Raw genomic sequence first — 15210 nt, forward strand, 5'->3', positions numbered from 1 at the left:
CCCGCCTTCCCTCTGGATTCTGCCCTCAGTACCTGCTCCTGGAAAGGACTCAGCCCAGGAAGACAGTTATGATGAAACTGGTGAGGACCACGGGGAGGATCCAGGCTTTGGACTTGATGGCTGTGACCATGGACTGGAATCTAGGGGGGCCCGTGGTCGGTGATGCTGCAAGGAGAGTAAGTGTGATGCCCTTGTCCAGACCCCGAACTCGGCAGATGCCTCCTTACCCCCTGACCCAGGTACCCCTACCGTGCAGACAGTGTACACCCATCACATGGAGGCCTCTGTGATAGCTCCTCAGGCCAGATGGTGGGAAGGGAGGAGCCCAGTCCTCAGGGGGCTCTGACAGCTAATGGGGAAGCAAGGTTTCCAATGCAGCCACTCAGTCCTGCTGTGACATCAGAGACGGTGACATGAGGATGGAGTCCTCAGGAGCTGACAGCAGAGGTGGTATTGACAGATTTCCAGAAGGAGGATTGGTGATATATGAAAAATGATTCTGGAAAGAGGGTACAGTGAGAAATAAATCCCTGAAATTAAAAAGATGTTTATCAGTTTGCAATCAGCAAAAATCCATGTTCAATCATGGAATGCCCTGTGCTGTGAGGAAGAGAGGTCAAGAGGTGGAAGAGGAAAGAGGATGACAGAGCATCCCCGGGTCATTGTTCTTCCAGGACAATTCACTTTATTTATTTATTTTACATTCTTTTCTTTTCCTTTTTTTTTTTAAATACCAAAAACAATGTGTATTGGTGTATATCTGGTTAACAATGCTATGATAGTTTCAGGTGAACCATGAAGGGATTCAGCCATAGATATACATGTACCCCTTCTCCCCTAAGCCCCTCTCCCATCCAGGCTGGCACATAACATTGAGTAGAGTTCCATGTGCTATACAGTGGGAGCTTGTTGGTTATCCGTTTACATATAGCAGTGGGTACATGACCTCCCCAAAGTCCCTGACTATCCCTTCCCCTGGGGTAATCATCAGCTTTTTTCTAACTCTGTGAGTCTCTTTCTCTTTTGTAAATTCTTTTGTATTATCCTTTTAGATTCCACATATAAGCTGTGTCATATGATATTTCTTCTTCTCTTTCTGACTTACATCACTCAGTATGACACTTTCTAGGGCCATCCATGTTTCAGGGACAGCTAATTTTAGATGAATCCCTTTCCCAAAACACACACACACAGACACACAACAGAAGAGTGGGTCCCCGTCACCGTGAATGGACTACCACTTCCTTATACTCATCTCACTTGCCTGTGGTCTTCAAAAATTTCTCCCAGGGCACCATAAAATCCTGAAGCCAGGCCTGACAGTCTCCCATGGAGACCTTCTTGAAGAAGTTGGTGACAGCTCTTTCTCCCACTTCTCTTTCATCCATCTCCCTCCAGGATGAGCCTCTGTCCATTGTCCATTCTCTGAATCAAAGACGAGGCACATTTGTCCATTGAAGCCAAACTGCCAGGATCCACTGATGTGTCCATCCTCTTCACACCAGCATGTCATCCTGGCCTGCAGGGTCAGAGGGCCTGACCCCACCAAGGAAAAGAAAGAGCTCAGCCTCTGGGCTTGAACATTCTTTGCCCCACTTGGGTCCACCTCCCCTGGTCCCAGCTAATCTGGCCCTGTTTTCTCCTACAGGCCCACTTCTTCCACTGGACTACTAGGGAAGGACCAATATCCAATTTCATTATTTACCCATTAAACAATGGATGCAGCCAAGCCCCCAGTCTGCTCCTCCAGTATCTGGATTTTCTAACTCACCCCTAGACTCAATGGACATGAGTTTGACTCGGTGGACATGAGTTTAACTCAATGGACATGAGTTTGAGCAACGTTTGTGAGTTGGTGAAGGACAGGGAAGTCTGGAGTGCTACCACACTCAATGGGAAAGCCTGAAGGACTCATTGGAGCCCAAAGGAAAGAATGAATGAGAAGCATCTACAGCAGCTCAAGGATGACTTTTGCTGAAGGTCAAGGATGGTGGTAGGAGATGGTATTCCTGTGGGCTTCCAGCAGGAGTAAGGATGGAGAAGGTGGAAGGAGCTGATGCCAGGGGGAGTGCTCTATTTCAGAAACAAAGTAGATGCAGTGGTCAGAGTGCCTAGAGAGTCCCAGTGTAGCTGGGCCTGACTGCAGAGAGTGCGATGCTGGCTCATAGCACAGGGCGACCCTAGAGGCAAGCAGATGAGCAGTGAACCTGGTTACAAACTACACGCTTGAAAGGAAAACACACACACACACCCACACACACACACACACACACACACACACAACACAAGGCTGGATGATGAGGAAGCGGAATGCAGACATCCCAACAAAGTGTCCAGATCCTCTGCCCAGTTTCCAGCACTGAGTCGGGTCTTATATTCAGAATCCATTGCTAGAGACAGAGATGCCAGGCATCAGCAAGGCCCTCTTATCACCACAGCGAGTGCACAAGTGCTTCTGGCCTTTGGAAGCCACATGGTCAGTGACTGGGGTAAGTGTACACTTGGCAGAGAGGCCACGGCCATATTCACAAGGACCTCGAGTGGGACTGACATCATGTCCACAATCTGAAACATCACCACGGCCCGCCTGTTACTGTGGTGCCTGAGGTCTGTGGTTAGGAATACACGTCTGTCCCTTGTCCTTCCCACAGGAGTGCCACCCATCCACTGATCCTCATAGTGCTCATTTCACATCCATTGCATTTGCAATATGAATCAAAAATCTTCATAGTTAGCAAATTACCGTGGGGTTAGGGCTACCTTAGAAGCGATTTCCAAGTTCACACTTCTGACACTGACCAACATCCCTCAATAGTATGTGTAAAGAATACCATATCCTGGAGAAAATGACAGGGAGGAGTACCAACCTACAACCTCTCCAGGGCTGCAGGAGTGTCGTACCTATCCCATCTCCATTTAACTCCCAGTGGTCTCGGCAGATGGTGACTGCAGCCATGAAATTAAAAGATGCTTGCTCCTTGGAAGAAAAGTTATGACCAACCTAGACAGCATATTGAAAAGCAGAGACATTATTTGCCAGCAAAGGTCTGTTTAGTCAAAGCTATGGGTTTTCCAGTGGTCATGTATGGATGTGAGAGTTGGACTATAAAGAAAGCTGAGCACCAATGACTTGATGCTTCTGAACTGTGGTGGTGGAGAAGACTCTTAAGAGTCCCTTGGACTGCAAGGAGATCCAACCAGTCCATCATAAAGGAAATCAGTCCTGAATATTCATTGGAAGGACTGATGCTGAAGCTGAAGCTCCAATACTTAGGCCACCAGATGTCAAGAACTGACTCATTTGAAAAGATACTGATGCTGGGAAAGATTGAAGGTGGGAGGAGAATGGGGAGACAGAGGATGAGATGGTTGGATGGCATCACCGACTCAATGGACATGAGTTTGAGTAAACTCTGGGAGTTGGTGATGGACAGGGAGGCATGGTGTGCTGCGCTTCATGGGATCGCAAAGGGTTAGACAGGACTGAGTGACTGAACTGAACTGAACTGTAGCAGAGAGATTCCTGTAATAGTACATATGAAATATTTCAGGCTCGACAGATCATAGGTTTCTGTTACAACTGTTGTCCTAGCACAAAAGCAGTCACGGATGATTGGTGAATGATGATCTGCTTCTTAAGCAGATGATCCAGCAGAACCTGTGACATCAGAAGTATCTGTTGTCAGGAAGGTGCTTTGAGCAGTATATGGCATTTTCCTTGAAGGTTCAGATCTTAGACTCTTTATGTCCTGAGGAAAAGCCAGGCCATTTGCAGTGGGGAATACTACACCATTTGGGTGTGGCTCCTGCTACGGCCCTGGGGGCTGGTGGAAATGAGGCCTCTGGTCATGGAATGTCAAATTTGTCCATCATGATCTGGGCTCATCAACCCCTAATCATTACTTCAGATAGACCAGCCATTATAGGACTGAAGTGATATTGTGGTTTGGCATAAGAAGGGCCAGACGAAACAAATAAGATCTAGAAGCAGGTGGTCTAGGGCTGACATCAGAATTGTTGTAGCAGTACCATTCTCTGGGGCCTGCCCCTGTGGCTCAGCGGTAAGGAATCCGCCTGCAATGTAGGAGCAGGAGTAGACGTAGGATCTATCCCTGGGTGAGAGAAGATCCCATGGAGGAGGGCATGACAACCCACTCCAGTATTCTTGCCTGGAGAATCTTGGATAGAGTCCCCTAGTGCACTATATATAGTTGATAGAATCGCGAAGAGTTGGACATGACTGAAGCCACTTAGCATGCACACACTACTGTGCTCACGCCTGAGGTTTCATGCAGCGTCCCCGATATCTCCAGGGACCAATGAAGTCACCCTACTGCAGAAAGATCAGGGGACATTAACCCATATCTGCTGGACCCACGATGCTTTCACGTTCTTGCCACCCAGAACCTCCAAGGCAGGACAGAGCAAGTTTCTGGTTTACAAAGAGGCAGCTAAGGCACCCCCTGGGGGAGTCCCTAGGGGTGAGTCATCCATTACTGTGGTGTGACCCAGGACAGCCACTTGGTTCTTTTGGTTTTTTCAGGGCGTTTGCCTGCTCTTGTACCACAGATGTGGAGATGTATAACGTACACAGACACCAAACAGCCTGTTGAGACCAACAGATTTACTGTCTTTTGAAGAAAGGGTTCTCCAACTCCTGTCTTAATTAATAGCTACTATAGGCCACTGTCTCCCTAGTCTCACAGAAGATGAATGTGGGACCGAAGGGTAGAAGTGGGGGTGCCCTGTGTCACAAACTTTGGGAAACTCTTCTCCCATCTCTCCTGCTTTATGTCCTGGGGGCCAGGCTGGGAGGCTTCTGCTGGGGTGAATTCTCAGGCAAGAGGATAGGTGCCAGTTGACAGAGGGCAGGTTTAGGGTCCCTTCACAGATGGGAACTTGTTGGAGGCCATGGGCTTCACCAGAAGGGGAGAGGTGCAGAAAAATAGCAGGACTCTAAGGAGGCTTCCTAGGACAGACTCCACCCATCTCCCCGTCCCTCCCTCCCGCACAGAACACACCGCCCCCCACCCCCGACTCCCCGCCCAAGTAGCTGACTCCACCTAGACCCTTGCCCATCTTGCCCCACCTCCCCTGCGGCCAACGCAACGGGTCAGACTCCTCCCAGCCTTCCCCTGAACCCTGTGGGTTGGGTCCCTCGGGAAGGGCCACCACCTTTCCTGTCCCGGCTTCAGTAGCTCGGAATTCCCGACGAACGGGCGATTTCCTGGCGCCGCGCTGGCTCCCACTTCTACCTGCCTCCCCTCCCTTCCAGCTGGGATTCCTTCTTCACCCAGACCTTGTCTTTCCCCTGCCGGGGGTTGGGGGCGTTGGGTGGGGGTCCGCAACCAGCCGGGGAGTGGGGCGGGGGAGCAGGAGTCCAGCAGGAAAGGAGCGCGCGGAGCTTTAAAAGCAGGGAGGCGACCCCGCCGCGGCGTTCCCCAATCTCCCGCGGACACCCCCATCCTTCTCGGGGTCTTATGGCCCTCTGTCCGCTCCCCGCAGGTTAATCCCCGAACTCACCGCCTCGCGCCGGGCAGAACCTGCTGCTGCTGCTAAGTCGCTTCAGTCGCGTCCGACTCTGTGCGACCCCATAGACGGCAGCCCAAGAGGTTCCTCCATCCCTGGGATTCTCCAGGCAAGAATACTGGAGAGGGTTGCGATTTCCTTCTCCAATGCAGAACCTCAGAGACCCGGTTAGAACGTGAGCCGCCAAAGCAAGACGCGCTCCGGGGTCAGCGGTCCAGGACATCGTCAGCCTGACACTGGGAGAATCGGGCTGGACTTCGCGGGGAGCGCCCAGATATTTATAGGCGGATCCCGCTAACCGGCCCTCTTCCATCCCATCCATCCCGGGTGACGCCCTCTGCATTGATGCTAACCCGCCCACTCCTGCCCCATCCCTGCCGGCTCACGCCCTCTTCTTTGAAGCCGGGCAGCTCAGCGGAGGCCGGCAGCTCCCTATCGAGTCTGGCCGCTGGCGTGACCCCGCCGGGTGGCCGCCCTCTCCTGACGCACTCCTGCTCCTCCCGTCCCTCGGCGTTGCTTTTCTCCCCCGAGTCCTTCCGGCCCCTCAGCCCTCCTGCCCATCCCCGCCTGCAGTCTTCCCGTGGGGGTGGTTTGCTTGCTCAGTCGCGTCGGACTCCTGCGACCCGGAGGACGGTAGCCCGCCCGGCTCCTCTGTCCCTGGGGATTCTCCAGGCAAGAGTCCTTCAGTGGGTCGCCATGCCCTCCTCCTTGGGATCCTCCTGACCCCGGGATCGGAGCTGGATCTCCTACATTGAAGGTAGAGTCTTCTGAGCTAGGAGGGAAGCCCTGCTTTTCTTAAAAGACTCAAGATTTCCACGCCACCCAGCACCCCGCAGCCACCCACACAGGAGAACGCTGCGGGTCTCTTGAAAGGGCCTGGAGACAGCCGTTAACTGCAGTGTCATCGGCAATAGGTTTTCTAGTAGTCTCTGCCCCAGAGTAGTCCTAGACCTTTTGTGGGCCAAAGTGTTCAGTCGTGTCCGACTCTTTGCGACCCCGTGGACTGTAGCCTACCAGGGTCCTCCGTCCATGGGATTTTCCAGGTAAGAATACTGGAGTGGGTTGCCATTTCCTTCTCCAGGGGATCTTCCTGACCCAGGGATCGAACCCGGATCTCCCACATTGGATGCAGATGCCAATTTTGTGGGTCAAAATAACTGCTAATTAGAAAAAGTTTGAGGACTGAGGCCAGAACTTGAATTTCCAGGTGCCTCCTGGAGACAGGGATCCAGCGCCGCCCCCAGGCGCCCCCTGGCGGTCTCTTCCGGCTGCTTGTTCCATCTGGTGCCTTTGTGCATGCGAAGTCGCTTTAGTGGCGTCTTGACTCCTTCGGACCCCATAGACTTTAGCCCACCAGGTTGCTCTGTCCACGGGGATTCTCTAGGCAAGAATACAGGAGTGGACCGCAATGCTCTCCTCCAGGGGATCTGCACTGGTAACCTGTGTGATCCATTTCCTTCCCCCTCATAGTTTACTTTTATGCAGTGTCCAAGCAGAATTGAGCATCTCACGTTCACATCTCAGGGCTATCCGCTGATGAAGAGTGAGATCGTCCATCACTCGTTGGGGCTGACAAGCCCTCCTAATTCTTGGGAACTGGGTCTACCAATGACACTGAGAGGTGAACGTCTGTGACAGAGGGCCCCATCTCTCTGTTATCATGGGGCTCTTGGCCTTTGCTAGCTTCAGGGGTGACTGAGCCCTGACCTCGGAGGGTCGCGCTGACCCCTCAGCATGGGCAGTGCTCCATTTCATGTCTGGTCACTGAGTGGGGCTGGGTTCCCTATTGATAGATGTGGAAATGGATGCCAGCAGAATATTAAGGAAGTAGCAAGAGAAATCAGGTGGAGTTTCATGTTCTTGGAAGTATAATCATTGTCGATGCCCTTACAATCACCTCCCAGTTGATTCCACTCCCACCTGGGGTCTACTCTGTGTCCAGGTGCCAGGAGCATGCACGGGTGGGGGTGGCCAGGCCTGTCCAGAGAGGCCTGTCTTCCCCCACCTGGTTGTCCTGACCAGGACTCTAACGCTGTCCTTCTGTCTTTCTCCTGCTCTCCCAGTCACTTGCCTCTTCACCAGCCTCCTCCACCGGGGCTACGTGCTCCCCGTGTTGCCTCTTCCCAGACATTAAACCCAGGCCCCTGTCCCCCAGGCCTATGCATGAGAGTCTTCCCCTGACACATCCATCACCTGAACCCACCAACTTGTGCCCCACCCAAGCCTGCGTCCTGTCCTCCTCCAAGGCCCCACGTGTCTCTTGTCCCTAAATTGTTACACACCAGGGCTCTTGGCTGCCTTAATCAATAGAAATCAATCAGAGGAAAGACAACAGCAATAAATCAAATGTCTTAATCAAAATAAATTGAGGCAAGGCTTCACTGGGGCTCCTGCTGCAGCAGAGGGGAGGGAGAACAAATGACAGGTTCCATCCTTGCTCACTCCCCGAGGTGGTGGGGTGAGCTGGTTCCTTCTATGGGGTGAGGGGAGGGGTGTGCCCAGGGGTCAGTCAGAGGGGTGGCTCAGGTGACCTGCTGATCCCTTAAGTGTTGTTGTGTGCTGGGGGCATGTGAGGCATGCTGCTTTTGCTCTGGGCTCTTCAAAAGTGGCAGTTATGATTTTCATCTCCTTTTCATCTTTTTCCCAGAATTTGCTCCAAATACTCAAAACAGTCTAGTTTTAAAAGACTTTATGCTTTATTGGGTGTAGCTGATTAACAAGCAGTGTTGGGATAGTTTCAGGTGAACAGCTAAGGGACTCGGCCGTGTACACACATGTATCCATTCTCCCCAGACTCTGCTCCTGACAGGCAGCCACATAACACTGAGCAGAGTTGGGGTTTGATCCCTGCGCTGGGAAAGTCCTGGACAAGGAAAGGCCAACCCACTCCAGTATTCTTGCTGGAAAATTCCATGGACAGAGGAGTTGGAAGGGTGCAGTCCATGAGGACAGAGAGAGGTGGACACACACAGAGTGTGCACACACAGACACACCATATGCCATACATAGGTCCTTGATGGTTACCCATTTTAAGTAGAGCAGTGTGTACATGACCTTCCCAAACTCCCTATCCCTTTCTACCTCCTTCCCCCAGCAACTGTAAGTTCATTCTTTAAATATGGGAGTCTGTTTTTGAGAATGTAAAGCATCCTTATTGCTGATATGAAGAAAAAATTGTATGGGTCTGGGTAGAAGATCCAACCAGCAACAATATTTTCTGAGGCCAAAGCCTAGTCGAGATCAAAGCCCTAACTCTCTTAATTTCTATGAAAGCTAAGAGAGGTGAAAAAGCTGCAGAAGAAAAATTTGAAGATAGCAGGGGGGTGGTTCACGAAGTTTATAGAAAGAAGCCACCTCCATAAAATAAAGTGCAGAGTGTACTACAAGACCTGACATAGAAGCTGCCACAGTTATTCAAGAGATATAGCTGAGATAATCTATGAAGGTGAACACACTAAGTTAGACATTTGCAGTGTAGACAAAAGAGCCACCTATTGGAAGAAGATGCCCACCAGGACGTTGATACCTGGAGAGAAGTAGTCCATGCCTGGCTTTAAAGATTCCAAGAACAGGCTGATTCTCTTGATAAGGACTGTTGGCAGCAGATTACTGGAAGTTGATGGTCATTTATCACTTGGAAAATTCTAAGGCCCTTTAGAATTAGGCTGAATCTGTTCTGCCTGTGCTCTGTAAATGAAACAATGAAGGCTGGATGATAATATATCTGTTCACAACATTAGTGGTCAAGTATCTTAACTCCAGTGTTAAGATCTAATGAAAGATTCTTTTCAAAATATTACTACTGATTGACAAAGCATCCAAGAATCTGATAGAGAAGTACAATGAGATCCATGTTGTCTTCATGGCTGCCAACACAACATCCGGTCTGCAGCACATGGATCAAGGAGTGATTTTGATGGTTAAGTAAAAATATTGAGGAAATACATTTTAAGGCTACAGCTGCATAGATAGTTATTCCTCTCCTGGATCTGAGCAAAGTCAACTGAAAACTTTCTGGACTGAATTCATTTTTTAAAAAAAAGTCTACAGTCGTTTCTTAAAAAAAATTATTTCTTTGGCTGCATGGGTCTTAGTTGAGGCACACAGGATCTTTGTTGGGTCATACATGATCATTCATTGCAGCTCACAGACTCTCTAGTTGTGGTGCCTGGACTCAGTAGTCGCAACATGTGGGCTTAGTTGCTCGACAGCATGTGGAACCTTAGTCCCCTGAACAGGGATCAAGCCACTATTCCTTGCATTGAAAGGCAGATTCTTCATCACTAGACCACCAGGGAAGTCCCCCTACAGTGGATTCATGATTACAGATTCCATTGAAAACACTGAATCATGGGAATAGGGTGAAATATCAACATTAAGGCAAGTCTTGGAGAAGGTGATTCCTACCTTGACAGATGACTTTGAGGGGGTTCAAGAAATCCTGGAGGAAGTAACTGCAGATGTAGTGGAAATAAGAAGGGAGCTAGAGTTAGAAGTAGAGCCTGAAGATGTGGCTGAATGGCTGCAATCGCATTATAAAGCTGAAAAGAATGAGAGTTCATTCTCATGCATGAGCAAAGAAAGTGGTATCATGAGACAGAAACTGCTCTTGCTGAAAAAGCTAGGAAGATTGTTGAAATGACAACAAAGGATTTAGAGCATAACATAAACTTAGGTGAAAAAAGCAGCAGCAGACTGCAAGAGATTAACTCCAGTTTTGAAAGTAGTTCTGCTGTGGGTAAAAACGCTGTTAAAGAGCACTGCATGCTCCAGAGAAATCTGTGAAAGGAGGAGTCAGACGATGTGGCAAACTTCACTGTTGTCTTCTTTTCAGAAATTGCCCTGCCCACCCCAACCTTCAGCAGCCACCACCCTGATCAGTCAGCAGTCATAGACACTGAGATAAGACCCTCCACCAGCAAAAAGATTTTGACTTGTGAAGGCACAGATGATGCTCAAACTACTTTATTTTAGAAACAAAGAGTTGTTAATTAAACTCTGTATATTATTTATTTAGTCATAAAGCTATTACACACTTAGATTTCAGACAGTGTCAACAAAACTATATACCTAGTGGGAAATGAAAAATTTGTGTGATTCACTTTACTATGATATTCAATTTATTGCCCTGGTCTGGAACACAGCTTGGAATATCTCTGAGGTTTTGCTGTACCTACATGGCTTTTGGTCCACTTTTCCCATCTGGAACTAACATTGGGTTGACTGTGTAGTAGGATGGACTAAAGATTTAATGTTGGGATATAGTGAAATATACAACTCAAGACATGATTCAATTTTACTCCTACAAATAATGTAAGAAAACTCTTCTTATTGCATTTCCTGCACCACTTGATCTAGATTTATCTAAAAGGCTGTCAGTTATATGAATTTGTGAGTGTATTCCAGCATTTTTTTTTGGTCAGGTTGATTATTTGGGATATGCTCAATCTTTTCACAGGTTTACGCTTCTATGAAGACCTACATGACCTTCTAGAACTAACACCAAAAAGGATGTCCTTTTCATCAAAGGGGATTGGAATAAAAAGTAGGAAGTCAAGAGACTCCTAGAGGAACAGGCAAGTTTGACCTTGGAGTATAAAATGAAGGCAGGAAAAGGCTATTTTGAGTTTTGCCAAGAGAACACACTAGTCATAGCAAAAACACTTTTCCAACAAAACAAGAGAAGACTCTACACATGGACATCACCAGATGGTCAATACTGAAATCAGACAGATTATATTCCTTATAGCCAAAGGTGGAGAACCTCTATACAGTCAGTAAAAGCAAGATCAGGAGCTGACTGTGGCTCAGATCATGAGCTCCCTATTGCAAAATTCAGACTTAAATTGAAGAAAGTAGGAAAAACCACTAAGCCATTCATCTATGACCTAAATCAAATCTCTTATGATTATACAGTGGAAGTGACAATAGATTCAAGGGATTATATGTGGTACATAGAGTGTCTGAAGAACTATGGACGGAGGTTTATGACACTGTACAGAAGGTGCTGACCAAAACCATACCCAAGAAAAAGAAATGCAAGAAGACAAAATGATTGTCTGAGGAAGCCTTACAAATATCTGAGAAAAGAAGAGATGTGAAAGGAGAAGGAGAAAAGGAAGGATCTATCCATCTGATTGCAGAATTCCCAAGAATAGCAAGGAGAGGTAAGAAAGGCTTCCTAGATGATCAATGCAAATAGAGGAAAACAACAGAAAGGGACAGACTAGAGATCTCTTCAAGAAAATTTGAGATATCAAGGGAACTTTCTTGCAAAGATGGACACAATAAAAGACAGAACCTGCAAGGAGCTGACAGAAGCAGAAGAGATTAAAAAGAGATGGCAAAAATAGAAGCAGTGTACAAAAACGTCTTAATGGCCTGGATAACCATGATGATGTGGTCACACATCTAGAGGCAGATATCTTGTAGTGTGAAGTCAAGTGGGCCTTAGGAAGAATTCCTAAAAACATAACTAATGAAGGTGATGAAATTCCAGCTAAGCGATTTAAAATCCTAAATGAAACAGACATTTCTCCAAAGAAGACATACAGATGGCTAACAAACACATGAAAAGACGCTCAACATCAGTCATTATCAGAGAAATGCAAATCAAAACCTCAATGAGGTACCATCTCAGGCCAGTCAGAATGGCTGCTATCCAAAAGTCTACAAGCAATAAATGCTGGAGAATGTGTGGAGAAAAGGGAACCCTATTACACTGTTGGTGGGAATGCAAACTAGTATAGCCACTATGGAGAACAGTGTGGAGATTCCTTAAAAAACTGGAAATAGAACTGCCATATGACCCAGCAATCCCACTGCTGGGCATACACACCAAGGAAACCAGATCTGAAAGAGACACGTGCACCCCAATGTTCATCGCAGCACTGTTTATAATAGCCAGGACATGGAAGCAACCTAGATGTCCATCAGCAGATGAATGGATAAGAAAGCTGTGTGGTACATTGCGCAATGGAATATTACTCAGCCATTCAAAAGAACGCATTTGAATCAGTTCTAATGAGGTGGATGAAACTGGAGCCTATTATACAGAGTGAAGTAAGTCAGAAAGATAAAGAACATTACAGTATACTAATGCATATATATGGAATTTAGAAAAATGGTAACGATAACCCTGTATGCGAGACAGCAAGAGAGACACAGATGTACTGAACAGTCTTTTGGACTCTGTGGGAGAGGGCGAGGGTGGGATGATATGGAAGAATGGCCTTGAAACATGTAAATTGTCACATGTGAAACAAATCTCCAGTCCAGGTTTGATGCTTGATACAGGATGCTGGGGGCTGGTGCACTGGGATGACCCAGAAGGATGGGATGGGGAGGGAGGTGGGAGGGGGTTCAGGATGGGGAACACATGTACACCCATGGCGGATTCAAGTCAGTGTATGGCAAAACCAATACAATGTTGTAAAGTAAAATAAATAATCAATTAAAAATAAAAAATCCACAACTAAAAAAATTAATTAAATATTCTTCATAAAAAATGAAAATAAAATCCTAAGATGAAGCTGTTAAAATGCTGCACTCAATATGCATTTAATATTTGGAAAACTCCACAATGGTCGCAGGACTGGAAATGGTCAGTTTTCATTCCAACGTAAAGAATGTTCAAACTACCATAGCAGTGTACACATTTCACAGCAAGGTCATGCTCAAAATCCTTCAAGCTAGGCCTCAGCAGTACGTGAACCAAGAACTTCCCAATATACATAGTGGATTTAGAAGGTAGAGGAAACAGAGATCAAATTGCCATCATGTGCTGGATCACAGAAGAAGTAAGGGAATTCCAGAAAATCATCTACTTCTGCTTCACTGACTATGCTAGAGCCTTTGACTGTGTGGATCACAACAAACTAAAAATTCTTAAAGAGATGGGAATACCAGACCACCGAACCTGTCTCCTGAGTAGTCTGCATGCAGGACAAGAAGCAATAGTCAGAACCGGACATGGAACAATGGAGTGGATCAAATTGGGAAAAGAGTATGTCAAGGCTGTGTGTTGTCACTCTGCTTATTTAACTTCTATGCAGAGTACATCATGTGAAATGCTGGGCAAGATGAAGCCCAAGCTGGATTCAAGATTGCCAGGAGAAAAAACAACCACCTCGGATGTGCAGATGATACCACCCACAGGGCAAAAAGCAAAGAGGACCTAAAGAACCTCTTGGGGGAAGTGAAGGAGGATGAAAATTCTGGTTTAAAACTGAGCATTCTAATAACTAAGATGTTAGCATCCGGGGCCATTACTTCATGGCAATAATATGGGGAAAAGGTGGAAACAGAGGCAGATATTATTTTCGAGGGCTCCAAAATCACTGTGGAAGGTGACTGCAGCCATTAAATGAAAATTGATTTTAATTAAGAAATGAAAAGATGCTTGCTCCTTGGAATAAAAGCTTAAAAGAAGAAAAAATAACCTTACAGTGGTCTCTACATGTCCGAGGGAGAGGAAGAATCAAATATCTTTCTCTTTAAATTCAAGGGTAGAAATAGTTAAGCTTTTGAAAAACACATGTCAAAAGCCAAGACAGGCCAGAAGCTAGGCCTTTTGCTACAAACAGTTGGTCAAGTTGTGAAATCAAAGGAAAAGTACTTAAAGGAAATCAAAAGTGGTCCTACAGTGAACACAAGCGTGATAAGAAAGCAAAACTGACCATCAAGGTCAAGTGGTAAAATTGGTTTCAGAAGAGAAAAGAAAGATGCTGAGTGGAATGTGCAATGCAAAGACATCACTTTGCCGATAAAGGTCCATCCTGTCAAAGCTATGGATTTTCCAGTAGTCATGCACATATGTGAGAATCAGACCACAAAGAAGGTTGAGCCCTGAATAAATGATGCTTTTGAATTGTAGTGCTAGATAAGACTCTTGAGAGTCCCTTGGACTGCAAGGAGATCAAACCAGTCCATCCTAAAGGAAATCAACCCTGAATATTCATTGAAAGACTGATGCTGAGGATGAAACTCCAATACTTTGACTTCCTGAGGTGAAGAGCCAAGTCATTGGAAAAGACCCTGATGCTGGGAAAGACTGAGGGCAGGAGGAGAATAGGGCAACAGAGGATGAGGTAGTTGGATGGCATCAGTGACTCAATGGACATGAGTTTGAGCAAACTCCGCAGATAGTGAGAGACAGGGAAGCCTGGCGTGCTGCCATTCATGGGGTCACAGAGTTGGACATGACTAGGCGACCGAACAACAATTCACCATATGTCAACAGCTCAATCAGTGGCCACAAAGTTACAATTTATCTTCTTTATTTGTAGTAATTCATTATCTATTCTGAATATGATCCTCTGTCAATGGGGAAATAAATCTACTTTTCAAAACACACATAGTTTGTGCTATGAAGTCTGGCTTCTCCTTCGAGAGGGGGATGCATAGAGGAACACAGCAGAGTCACTACTGAGGATGCAGATCTTGATGAATAAAAAACAATTTCATTGCACAAGTTCCAGGATATGTCTTTGGATCCAGGTATCAGGATTGGGATCGACAGCTAGACTGCATATTACATTACGACCACTCTGTTTATTCTCTGCTTCCACAATAAGTGTAGCTGAATCAGTTCTATTTAATGCCATAAGGTGGAAAAAGGGTGAAATGTCCTAAGTTCCCTACTTGATTAGAAAAAGAAACTTGAAGTATTCATGTCTTTTG

The sequence above is a fragment of the Muntiacus reevesi genome, chromosome 3 (genome assembly GCF_963930625.1).
Source record: "Muntiacus reevesi chromosome 3, mMunRee1.1, whole genome shotgun sequence".
In the NCBI taxonomy this organism is placed as follows: domain Eukaryota; kingdom Metazoa; phylum Chordata; class Mammalia; order Artiodactyla; family Cervidae; genus Muntiacus; species Muntiacus reevesi.